The sequence below is a fragment of the Elephas maximus genome, chromosome 4 (assembly GCF_024166365.1).
Source record: "Elephas maximus indicus isolate mEleMax1 chromosome 4, mEleMax1 primary haplotype, whole genome shotgun sequence".
Lineage (NCBI taxonomy): Eukaryota > Metazoa > Chordata > Mammalia > Proboscidea > Elephantidae > Elephas > Elephas maximus.
In genome coordinates, this window is record NC_064822.1 from 130,367,417 (window position 1) to 130,381,180 (window position 13,764).

Sequence of the window (13,764 nt, forward strand, 5' to 3'; positions counted from 1 at the left end):
TCTCTCTCCAAAGCCCCAGTATCCTCCTCCCAGTCCTCCACTTTGCCGAGCCCCCTACTCGCCTCTTATTACGCTGAGAGAATAGCTGTCTTCTTCACCCCACTCAGGCTCTGATACCTCTCATGGGGCTGCCACCCACACACGCCTGGACCCCTCCTTACTGCTCTGACACACCATGCTGAACCACTCTCCTCATAGGGAGGATGGCAGAACTTCTTTTTTACCTTTCTGTTCACTCGCGCCTGGGTAGCACAAGCACTTTGCCTTCCGCCACTCAGTGGCTCCACTGAAGAAAAACCTAGTTTACTGCTTTCATAAAGATTACAGCCAAGAATACTCCATGGAGCAGTTCTACTTTGCAATATATGGGGTTGCCATGAGTCGGGGCTGACTCAGCAGCAGCTGACAACATATCCCAAACACTTAGAATAGTGCTTTGAATAAGGGACATTATCAATAAACACTGGCTGATAGAATGAATCTGTTGTACATTCTTTAGTATGTTTCTCCATGTTGATCCTTGCAAAGCTTTTCATAGTTTTAAGCCCACTTCATTGCATTCCAACAGCTTCTGGTACTCCAAGAATCAGCCTCAAGTCTAGGTGAATGTAGTGCATACAGCATCCATTGGGGGTGGGCAGCAGAGGGCACCAACACAGGTGCAGCTTAGGCTCTGGGCCTATCTTGATATGAGGAAACTCAGGAAGCTGACAACAGGATTCTCTGAGGTGTATGACATATGGGTCAAGGTAGGGTTGTTGCTGTTCGGTCCCGGCAAGTCGTTTTTGACTCATAGTGACCCTATCTACAACTGAAGGAAACAGGGCCTGCTCCTGCACCAACCTCACAATCGTTTTTATGCTTGAGCCCATTGTTGTAGCCACTGTGTGAGTCCATCTCGTTGACGGTCTCCCTCTTTTTCGATGAACCTCAACTATACCAAGCATGATGTCCTTCTCCAGGGACTGATCTTCTGATAATATGTCCAAAGTATGTGAGACATAGTCTCACCATCCTTGCAGGTAGGGGATAGAGACTTGAAGAGTGACACTTAAGAAACAGAGGTGAGACATATCCAAGAAGAGCCAGGCTGATTGAGGAAACAGCAGAAGTTGGCTGAAAACGGAAAGCGACGTTTCTCGGAGATTTTATTGTTTTTGAAAATACCTGTTGTTTTCATATGATCAAAATCCCAAACCAAATTTCTACTCTTATTCTGAGAATAAAAATCAGTATGAGTGTCTGATCATTGTCAAAAGAAACTCACTTTCTGTGTTGCTTAGTTTCACCCCAGGACGCTATTGGAAATTCAGAGTGGTATTCTATGCAGTGAGTGAGCTTGCGATGTGCACTAATTATAGCTAAGCTCTGAGCATGTTTTCCTAGGCTTCAATTTAGTGGAATCATTTAAAAATATTTTTTATAAGTTGCTCAAGGCAATTACTAAAAATTGGAATCACTTGAAGGTGCAGTCATTAATAGGAAAGATTTTTTCAACAATGATTTTAATGGATGTCTATGTGGACAAATTATCTTTTAAAATTGCTTTTCATTTTTATTTTTAATCACATTATAAATCCTCAATGTTTATAGAGTCAAATAGCTCTACAAAGCTTCTCCCTCTTCACATGGAACCACCTTCTCCTCTTTTAGCTTATTTATATTTAGCTTTTCTTATATTTACCTCCATGACTTTAAATATTAGGATTATATTGCTCCTTCTTGATTTTTCCGTTTTAGGACACTGGCTTCCCACTATGGATATTAAGAATTAAGCTCTAGCCACCCTTCCCATCCCCACCACACACACGGTTCCCCAAAGCCCATCCTTCCAATGCAATTATATAATTTTTGTTGTTGTTGTTAGCTCAATACTCAGGGCTTCAAATCCACTAAACCAAACCCACTGCTGTTGAGTCGATTCCGACTCATAGCAACCCTATAGAACAGAGGAGAACTGTCCAATAGAGTTTCCAAGGACCGCCTGGCAGATATATAGCTGTAAATACAGTTCCTTTCTTTTCTTAAACAAGATGTTGTTTTCCCCATGGTTAATAGCTCCATGATTTTAAATTTTGCCTAGCTTTCAGTGTATGTCATTCACTCAACTGCCTAACTCTAGGCCTTACATTTAAGTCTCCTCTCAATTCTTCAGATACAGCTGGAATTTTATCAATTTTGTCTTCCTGAAGCAGTATCACCCAAAGATTTCTCGCCATATCTGATCTAGACTGCTTGCTGTGTATGCCCACTAGCTGTCATCCTAGGATCTTTCTCTCAGCGTTGTCTTGAGATTCTCTTCTTCTCTCTCTGTGTTTGATATTTATTGTGCTTCCTGTATTTCCTGATTTCCTCCTTTTTGGCTTATTCCCTCATTTTGGTGGATTACATCTCCAGGCCTTTCGGAGGAAGGGTGCATGAGAGGTTTTTTTTGTTTTTGAGTCTTAGCATGTCTGAAATTGTCTTTATTCTAATCACACACTTGACTGATAGTTGCTTATAAATTTAGCCAACTTAGTACCTCATTGCTCCCTAGATTCCAATGTTGCTCTTCTTATTAAGCAGTCCGAAGCTATTACGATTCCTGAATCTTTATGACCCAGAAGTTTGTGAAATCTTCCCTTTATCCCCACATTCTGAAAGTTTATAATGATCTGTCTTGATGTAGGTCTGTTTTCATCTTTCATCTTTTACTGATACTTGGTGGGATCTTTCAGTCTGGAAACAGATACTCTACTTTTGGAAACTTTCTTGAATCATTTATTGATAATTTGCTTCCTTCCATTTTCTTTGTTCCGTCTTTTGGGAACTCCTCGACTGATCCTCTGATGTTCTTCTCTTTCCTGTCCTATTTTCCACCTCTTTGTCTTTTGTTGTAGTATCTGGGAGATTTCTTCAATTTAAGCTTCTAATATTTTTTGAAAGGTTTTCATTTCTGCTACCATATTTTTAATTTCTAACAGCTCTTTTTTGTTTCCTGGATATTCCTTTTTCCCTGTTTTTGTGTCATGTTTGCGACATTTTATGCAAGTAGTGATAATAGTTTTGATTTCTGTTATTTTAGTTTTCTCCTCTGTTTCCTCCAATTTGCCATTTCTATTCATTTCTTGCTGGATTATCTCTTTAATTTTAGAGGCTTTCCTCAGATGTCTGGTAATCCTTGGTCACTTACTTAAATACAGCAGTGGGCAACTAAATGGTAATTAGAACTTCCCACTGCCTAACCGGATTTCAACAGTATGAGTATAATTCACTGTAGAACGATCAAGCTGGGTTGGGTCAGTTTCACTGGAGATCCTTAGATCTCTCCTCTCAGGCTGGTCAGATTCCCCCGAGAAGCCTCTCCCTATCTATACCCTACTAGAAAACAAAGGCCTGATTGCCAGCATTTTAAAGAGCTGAGTGAGGGTTTCAGCAGCTTGTAGGCACATTTTGGTTAATCTACCTGTTTACCTGTTATCTGGATAATATCCTACCTCAACTCTGTCTGGTGTTCCTCAGAGCATAGACTCTGTTTTTCGCTTTGGAGTAGATAAGGGGCAATTGCTTGGCTGTATGGCTCTTGGGCTGGAGAGGGGGAAGATGCTGCACTGTAAATTGATTTGCTTATTAGCTCTGCCTGCTCAGTTCTCAGGTCTGTCCTTTACCGCTTGCTATTTGCATACCAGATTTCAAATTTTTGTTGCAGCTTTTTTCCCATTTACCCCATTTTTTTAATAGTATGATACCTTTTATAAAACTCCTTCTCGTGCTTTAGAGGACTTTGGGAAAGAAGCTAAAGATGTGTGTTCCCCAAAAGATCCAAATGTGTTATATGTATTAGTTTAATTTTATTAAATTTTATTTTACCTTAAAAATACTTAGGGTAACAAAGTATTTTTGTTGTACTTCTTCCAGGACAGATTTGTTCGTTTCTTTTGGCAGTCCACGGTATATTCAATATTCTTTGCCACACCACAATTAAAAGGCATCAGTTCCTCTTTGGTCTTCCTTATTCATCATCCAGCTTTCGCATGCATATGAGGTGATCCTAAAAACCATGGCTTGGGTCAGCAGCACCTTAGTCTTCAAGGTGACACCTTTGCTTTTTAACACTTTAAAGAATTATTTTACAGCAGATTTGCCCAATGCAATGTCTCTTTTGATTTCTTGACTGCTGCTTCCCTGGGTGTTGACTGTGGATCCAAGTAAAATGAAATCCTTGACAACTTCAATTTTTTCTCCGTTTATCATGATGTTGCTTATTGGTCCAGTTGTGAGCTCTTTGGTTTTTTTGTATGTTGAGCTGTAATCCACACTGAGGACTGTGGTCTTTGACCTTCATCAGTAAGCGCTTCAAGTCCTCTTCACTTGCAGCAAGCAAGGCTTTGTCATCTGCGTGTTGCAGGTTGTTAACGAGCCTTCCTCCAATCCTGATGCCCCATTCTTCCTGTTATAGTCCAGCTTCTTGGATATGCTCAGCGTACAGATTGAATAGCTATGGGGAAAGGATACAACCCTGATACACACCTTTCCTGACTTTAAACCACAAAGTATCTGCTGTTCTGTTCAAACAACTGCCTCTTGCTCTATGTACAAGTTCCTCATAAGCACAATTAAGTGTTCTGGAATTCTCATTCTTTGCAATGTTATCCATAATTTGTTATGATGTACACAATCGAATGCCTTTGCATAGTCAATAAAACACAGGTGAACATCTTTCTGGTGTTCTCTGCTTTCAGTCAGCATCCATCTGACATCAGTTATGATATCTCTGGTTCCACATCTTTTTCTAAATTCGGCTTGAATTTCTGGCAGTCCCCTGCTTATACACAGCTCCAGCCGCTTTTGAATGATCTTCAGAAAAATTTTACTTGCCTGTGATATTAACGATATTGTTTGATAATTTCCGCATTTGGGTGGATCAGTTATTTCCCCCATGAAGTTTATAAATAATTAAAATATAACATGATAAATGTTCCAATCCCTCAGGCACTATGGGAACATAGTGGAAGGAGTGATTACCCTGGCAATCGAGGAGATGCCACAGAAGTAGGAGGAAAACCAAAAGAAATTGGTGTCACTAAAGGAGGCCGTGGATACTGCCAAGAGGTCAACCGAAGGAAATAACATTGCCTTTACTGATACAGATGACAACATCTTTGGTTTCAGTGAGGGTGAAGGTCAGAAGTGATGGATTGAAGAGGGTATGGAAACAGGAAATGTTGACAGCTTTTCTAAGCTCAACCATGAAGGACAACACAGAGCTACGTGGGATTAAACATTTGCTTGGTTACCTTTAAATAGGAAATATGTAAGCTTGTTTGAATCTTCTCGGGAGAAGAAGCCAAAAGAAAAGGAAAAGTTGAAATACAAGGCAGAATGGCGATGGTTGATGGGGAAAAATTCTTGAGAAAGCAAAAAAAAAAAAAAAAAAGAAAAATGATGTCGAGAACAGAGATAAATCAAGTCGATTCCGATTTATACTGTCCCTATAAGATGGAGGAGACCTGTCCCTTTGGATTTCCAAATAGCCGTGGTGGATTCAACTGACGACCCCTTGTTTAGCAGCCAAGCTTTTAATCTCTGCGCCATCTGGGTTCCAAGAACACACATAAAGGGATTGTTTTTAAACTGAAAGATTTTCTCTTAACAGAAGAGAAGAGAAGGAGGGTGGCTGTTGGGCTAGCCAAAGATTCTGTTTCAGTCTGGTGGCACAGTCTTTTATCTTTGTGACCCAAATACCACCCAAACAGAGGTGAGACATATCCAAGAAGAGCCAGGCTGACTGAGGAAATAGCAGAAGTTGGCTGAAATGGGTGTTTGTTGAAGATTTAGTGTTTTCGATAATACCTGTTATTCTAATACAATGAAAATCCCACCCCAAATGTCTACTCTTATTCTGAGATCAGAGTAAAAATCAGTATCAGTGTCTGATCATTGTCAAAACAAACTCACTTTCTGTGTTGCTTAGTTTCACCCCAGGATGCTATTTGAAATTCAGAGTGGTAACTATGCAGGGAGTGAGCTCTTGATGTGCACTAATTATAACTAAGCTCTGAGCATGTTTTCTTAGGCTTCGACTTAGAGGAAATCTTTTAAAAATATTTTTTATAAGTTACTCAAGGGAATTAATAAAAATTTTAATCCCTTGAAGCTGTAGTCATTAATAAAAAAGGTATTTTTCAAAAATCACTTTAAATGCATGTCTAACCATACAAATTTAAAATTGCTTTTAATTTTTATTTTTAATAACATTATAAATCCTCAATGTTTATAGAGTCAAATACCTCTGCAAAGCTTCTTACAAAAAATGTACCCCCCTCATTTCTCCCACTTCAGATGCAACCACCTTCTCCTCTTTTAGCTTATTTATATTTAGCTCTTCTTATATTTACCTTCCTGACTTTAAATATTAGGATTATATTGCTCCTTCTTGATTTTTCCATTTTAGTATACTGCCTTCCCACTATGGATATTAAGCTCTAGCCACACTTCCCATCGCAACCACACATGCACGGTTTCCCAAAGCCTATCCTTCCTATGCAGTTACATAATTTTTTGTTGTGTTGGTTAGATCAATACTCAGGATTTACACAGCTGTAAATACGGTTCTTTTCTTACACAAGATTTTGTTTTCCCCAGAGTTAATAGCTGCATAACTTTAAACGTTGCCTAGCTTTCTGTGTATCTGTCATGCATTCAACTCCCAAACTCTAAGTCTTATGTTTAAGTCCCCTCTCATTTCCTTAGATACAGCTGGACTTTTACCAATTTCATCTTCCTGAAGCAGTATCACACAAAGATTTCTGACCAAATCTGATCTAGATTGGTTGCTGTGTATGCCTACTACATAGCTGTCATCCTGAGATTCTCTTCTTCTCTCTCCATGTTTGATATTTATTGTGCTTCCTGTATTTCCTGATTTCCTCCTTTTTGGCTTATTCCCTCATTTTGGTGGATTACATCTCCAGGCCTTTCTGAGGAAGGGTGTATGAGAGGTTTTGTCTTGAGTGTTAGCATGTCTACAATTGTCTTTATTCACACACTTTACTGGTAACCACTTGACTGATAGTTGACTATAAATATAGCCAACTTAGTACACAATACTAAGTTGGAGGTAATATTCTCCAGAATTTTGAAGGCGATACCTCATTGCTCCCTAGAGTCCAATGTTGCTCTTCCTATTAAGCAGTCTCAAGCTATTATGATCCCTGAATCTTTATGACCTAGACATTTGTGAAATCTTCCCTTTATCCCCTCCCATGCTCTGAAAGTTCATAATGATGTGTCTTGATGTAGGTCTGTTTTCATCTTCCTACCGGTACTTGGTGGGATCTTTCAGTTTGGAAACATATCCTCTAGTTTTGGAAAACTTTCTTGAATCATTTATTGTTGATTTGCTTCCTTCGATTTTCTTTGTTCTGTCTTTTGCGAACTCCTAGACTGTTCCTCTGTTGTTCTTGTCTTTCCTGCCCTATTTTCCATCTCTTTGTCTTTTGTTCTAGTATCTGGGAGATTTCTTCAGTTTAAGCTTCCAATATATGTATTGAATTTTTCATTTCTGCTAGCATGTTTTTAATTTTTTGATAGCTCAGGTTTGTTTCCTGAATGTTCCTTTTTCCCTGTTTTTGTGTCATATTTGTATGCGACATCTTAATTTTATCTGAGTAGTGAAACTAGTTTTAATTTTTGTTGTTTTAGTTTTCTCTGTTGTTTCCTCCAATTTGCCATTTCTGTTCGTTTCTTCTTGGATTATCTCTTTCACAATAGAGGCTTTCCTCAGATGTCTGCTAATCCTTGGTCACTTACTTAAATATAGAAGTGGGCAACTAAATGTTAATTTGAAGTTCCCAGCCCCTAACTGGGTTAAACATTATGTACTTCATAGTAGGATGATCAAGCTGGTTTGGGTCAGTTTCAGTGGAGATCCTTAAATCTCTCCTCTTAGGCTGGTCAGATTCCCCAGAGAAGGCTCTCCCTATTGCCTACTAGAAAATGAAGGCCTGGTTGCCAGCTTTTTAAGGAGCTGAGTGAGGGTCTCACCAGCTAGTAAGCACATGTTTGGTTAATCTGTTTTCTGGATGATATCCTCCTTCAACTCTGCTTGGTGTTCCTAGGTGCAGAGACCCTGTTTTATGCTTTGGAGTATATAAGGGGTAATCGCTTGGCTATACAGATCTTGAGGCAGGTGGCAGGAGAAGGAAGATGTTTCAGTGGAAATTAAGTTGATTATTAGTTCTGCCTGCTCAGTTCTCAGGTTTGTCTATTGCCACTTGCCATTTGCATACCAGATTTCAATTTTTTCTTGGCGCTTTATCTCCCATTTTTCCCATTATAATAGGATTATGCCTTTCATAAAATTCCTTTACTTGCTTTAGAGGAGTCTGGGGAAGAAGGAAAAGATGAGCGTTCAATCCATTGTCTTTCCCCAAAATATCCATATGTCTTATATGTGTTGGTTTAATTTAAGTTTATTTTACCTTATGTATACTTAGGTTAACATTTTAAGCAAAAAATAAGATCCACTTCGAAATAAAGACATAGAAAAAAAATCAAGAAAACTAGAGAATAATTACACAAAAAAAGGGGTGGTCCAGGGATCCCATTCTGAAAACACATTTAGAAAAAAGTGAAATTCAAGAAAGAGCACGGGGAAGAAAAAACCCTATATGGTGTGTGGAAGACTTTGTAGGGCAGGCTGCTTTAACAGATCTGACTGATTTCAATTACCTTTTGAAGAATAGCCTCAAGTTTCCTTGATGTCTCTGTTCTTCATTAATTCATCTATTGAATAGACATTGATTATGTCACAGCAAATGATCACCAGAGGCTGAGGCTACTAAACTGAATGTTGTTGTTGTTAGTTGTCCTCCAGTCGATTCCAACTCATAATCGCCCTGTGTACAACAGAACAAAACACTGCCGGATCTTGCACCATCCTCACAATCATTGTTATACATGAGCTCATTGTTGCAGCCACTGTGTCAATCCATCTCCTTGAGGGTCTTCCTCTTTTTTCACTGACCCTCTACTTTACCAAGCCTGATGTCCTTCCCTAGGGACTAGTCCCTCCTGATAACATGTCAAAGTATATGTGACGTAGTCTCACCATCCTTGCTTTTAAGGAGTATTTTTGTTGTACTTCTTCCAGGACAGATTTGTTCATTTTTTTGGCAGTCCATGGTATATTCAATATTCTTTGACAACAGGACAACTCAAAGGCATCAGTTCTTTGGTCTTCCTTATTCATCATCCAGCTTTCGTTTCACGTGCATATGTGGTGATCCTAAACACCACGGCTTGGATCAGGGGCACCTTAGTCTTCAAGGTGACACCTTTTGTTTTTAACACTTTAAAGAGCTCTTTTACAGCAGATTTGCCCAATGCGATGTGTCTTTTGATTTTTGACTGCTGTTTCCTTGGGTGTTGACTGTGGATACAAGCAAAATGAAATCCTTGACAACTTCAATCTTTCCACCGTTTAGCATGATGTTGCTTATTGGTCCAGTTGTGAGCATTTTTCTTTTCTTTATGTTGAGGTGTAATCCACACTGAGGGCTATGGTCTTTGACCTTCATCAGTATAAGTGCTTCAAGTCCTCTTCACTTTCAGCAACCAAGGCTGTGTCATCTGCGTATCGCAGGTTGTTAATGAGTCTTCCTCCAATCCTGATGCCCCATTCTTCTCCATATAGTCCAGCTTCTCAGGTTATTTGCTCAGCCTACGGATTGAATAGGTATAGTGAAAGAATACAACCCTGATACACACCTTTCCTGACTTTAAACCACGAAGTATCTGCTGTTCTGTTCAAACAACTGCTTCTTGATCTATGTACAGGTTCCTCATGAGCACAATTGAGTGTTCTGGAATTCCCATTCTTTGCAATGTTATCCATAATTTTGTAGGGTCCACATAGTCAAATTCCTTTCCATAGTCAAATAAACATAGGTAAACATCTCTCTGGTGTTCTCTGCATTCAGCCAGCATCCATTTGACGTCAGTTATGATATCCCTGGTTCCACATCCTCTTTTGAATCTGGCTTGAATTTCTGGCAGGTCCCTACTGATAACACTGATATAACTGCTTTCGAATGATCTTCAGCAAACCTTTTCTTGCCTATGATACTAATAATATTGTTTGGTAATTTCCACATTTGGTTGATCAGTTAGTGCCCTCATGAAGTTTGTCAAGTATTAAAATATAACATGAGGGGGGCCAAGATGGCTGACTAGGAAGACGCTACCTCGGATCCCTCTTGCAACAAAGACTCGGAAAAAAAAAGTGAATCGATCACATACATAACAATCTACGAACCCTGAACAACAAACACAGATTTAAAGAGTTGACCTGAATGACAGAGACAGAGAACGAACAAATACAGGGAAGCAGCGACTGTTTTCGGGGACTGGAGCCAGCGTCCCAGTCAAGTAACCTTGGCGCCGGGCTTAGGACTGGGCCTAGAGGAGCTGAACACAAAATCTTGTGACGGCGCAAACAAGGGGCGCAGCCCTACCCCCCTGAACTGACCCCGGGACGGGGCCCAGCCGGTCCGTGAGGGCGGCGTGGTGATGCGGCTGGTGGGAGAAGTCCCCGGGAGGCAGTGACTGGTTTTGGAGCTGGGAGTGCAGCATCCCAGCCAGGGAACCTTGGCGCCGGGCTTTGGACTGGGCGCAGGGGAGCTGAACACGGCATCTACTCATGGCACAAACACGGGGCGCAGCCCTACTCCCCTAAACTAACCCCAGGAGGGGGCCCAGCCAGTCCGCGGGGGCGGCGCGGCGACGCGGCTGGCAGGACAGGAAGTCCCCGGGAGGCAGTGACTGGTTTTGGAGCCGGGAGTGCAGCGTCTCAGCCGGGGAACCTTGACGCTGGGCTTTGGACTAGCAGCGGAGGATCTGACCGCGGCGTTAGCGGGCCAGACCCTCAGGGGCAATCTCCACACAGCCAGCACACATAGGCGACAGATAAAATAGTCACCCCAAGCAAGATAAGCAACTCTGGCTATGTTCCAGGGTGCTACTCTCCTGTTTTTCTGAATCCCCCCCACTCCCCTTCCCAGGCGGCTTTATTAACATTGGAATTTTCTGAGCCACAGGGAGAACGGCTCCAGCTCTGCGGCGGCTTTGCTTTTCCCTTTTTTTTTTTTTTTTTTGGTCTTTTCCTAACCCATTCTTCCGGCCTGAGAGAAGCAACCACAAAAAACCCAGAGACCAAAAATCCTTCCCTAATTGGACTAAAAACACAGAACCAGCTCCAGCCAAGCATATATGATCCAAATCTCGGGCATTCATCCTCACAGGGAACAAGGTGGCAGTTATAATCCAAAGGCAGTTCTGATAGGGATCTGACTATATTTTTTTTTTAGCGGATTTACTGGAAAAAGTTTCCCAGGTCTGATATCTCTGCTTATTCAACAGAGTCCTAACTGACCCAGAACAGGGAACTGAGGGCTGAAGCTCCCCCCAGACCACCTAGCCTCTTGCCTTAGGGGTCTAAGGAGGGTGACACCTACCAATCAGTAGAGGTACTTACATTGGAGGCCTAAGGTACAGCTGCAGTGCTCTCCCACCAAGGTGCTATAGGAATAGAGACACACCTACCTCACTGACACTTGGGGGAAGCCTGTCAGCATCCTGCCCCCCCTGGAGTGTGAGCCCCAGCTGCTAATAGAATCTGGTGCCCACAACTATCACCACTACTTCTCAAGGTGGATAGGTGTTAGGGTGCAGCACACACTTGATGACCCAAAATCAGATTCTACTCAAGAATGGTGAATAGACTCAGGCATATATATCTGGCAACAGCCCAAACCAGCTGGTAATAGGTCATAAGTAAGTCAAGGGCTACAACAAACAAGACAGCACAATCTAGTAGCCCATCCACATATATTGAAAGAAAACAAAACAAGATAAGACTCAGTGGTAATAGGTCATAAGTAAGTCAAGGGCTACAACAAACAAGACAGCACAATCTAGTAGCCCATCCACATATATTGAAAGAAAACAAAACAAGATAAGACTCAGTGAGCAATTATAGAATAAACCACTACTGTATCTTAGTGATGGCTCGGAGACAGCAGTCGATATCTAACCACAAAAAAGCAGACCGTGACAGCTTCTACAACCCCCCAAACAAAAGAATCGAAATCTTTCCCAAATGAAGACACAATCCTGGAATTATCAGATACAGAATATAAAAAACTAATTTACAGAATGCTTCAAGACATCAGGGATGACCTCAGAAATGAAATAAGGCAAACTGCAGAAAAAGCCAAGGAACACACTGATAAAACAGTTGAAGAACTCAAAAAGATTATTCAAGAACATAGTGGAAAAATTAGTAAGTTGCAAGAATCCATAGAGAGACAGCATGCAGAAATCCAAAAGATTAACAATAAAATTACAGAATTAGACAATGCAATAGGAAGTCAGAGGAGCAGAGTCGAGCAATTAGAATGCAAAGTGGGAAATCTGGAGGACCAGGGAATTAACACCAACATAGCTGGAAAAAAATCGGATAAAAGAATTAAAAAAAATGACGAAACCCTAAGAATCATGTGGGACTCTATCAAGAAGGATAACTTGCATGTGATTGGAGTCCCAGAACAGGAGGGAGGACAGAAAACACAGAGAAAATAGTTGAAGATCTGCTGAGAGAAAACTTCCCTGACATCATGAAAGACAAAAGGATATCTATCCAAGATGCTCATCAAACCCCATTTAAGATTGATCCAAAAAGAAAAACACCAAGACATATTATCATCAAACTTGCCAAAACCAAAGATAAAGAGAAAATTTTGAAAGCAGCCAGGGAGAAAAGAAAGGTCTCCTTCAAGGGAGAATCAATAAGAATAAGTTCAGACTACTCAGCAGAAACTATGCAGTCGAGAAGGCAATGGGATGACATATACAGAGCACTGAAGGAGAAAAACTGCCAGCCAAGGACCATATAGCCAGCAAAACTCTCTCGGAAATATGAAGGCGAAATTTAGATATTTACAGATAAACACAAGCTTAGAGACTTTGCAAAAACCAAACCAAAGCTACAAGAAATACTAAAGGAAATTGTTTGGTCAGAAAACCAATAATATCGGATACCAGCACAACACACGGTCACAAAACAGAACATCCTGATATCAACTCAAATAGGGAAATCATAAAAACAAATTAAGATTAATTAAGAAAAAAAAGCTCATAACAGGGAATCATTGAAGTCAACACGTAAAAGATCACCATAATCAAAAAGAGGGACTAAATACAGATGGCATAGAACTGCCATATGGAGAGTGATACAAGGCGATATAGGACAATACAAGTTAGGTTTTTACTTATAAAAATAGGGGTAAATATTAAGGTAACCACAAAGAGGTATAACAACTCCATAACTCAAAATAAAAGCCAAGCAAAACGTTAACGACTCAACAAACATAAAGTCAAATACTATGAGAATGAGGATCACACAATTTACAAAGAAAAACGTCTCAGCACAAAAAAGTAAGTGGAAAAATGAAATTGTCAACAACACACATAAAAAGGCATCAAAATGACAACACTAAACACTTATTTATCTATAATTACGCTGAATGTAAATGGACTAAATGCACCAATAAAGAGACAGAGAGTCTCGGACTGGATAAAGAAACACGATCCGTCTATATGCTGCCTACAAGAGACACACCTTAGACTTAGAGACACAAACAAACTAAAACGCAAAGGATGGAAAAAAATACATCAAGCAAACAATAAGCAAAAAAGAAGAGGAGTAGCAATATTAATTTCTGA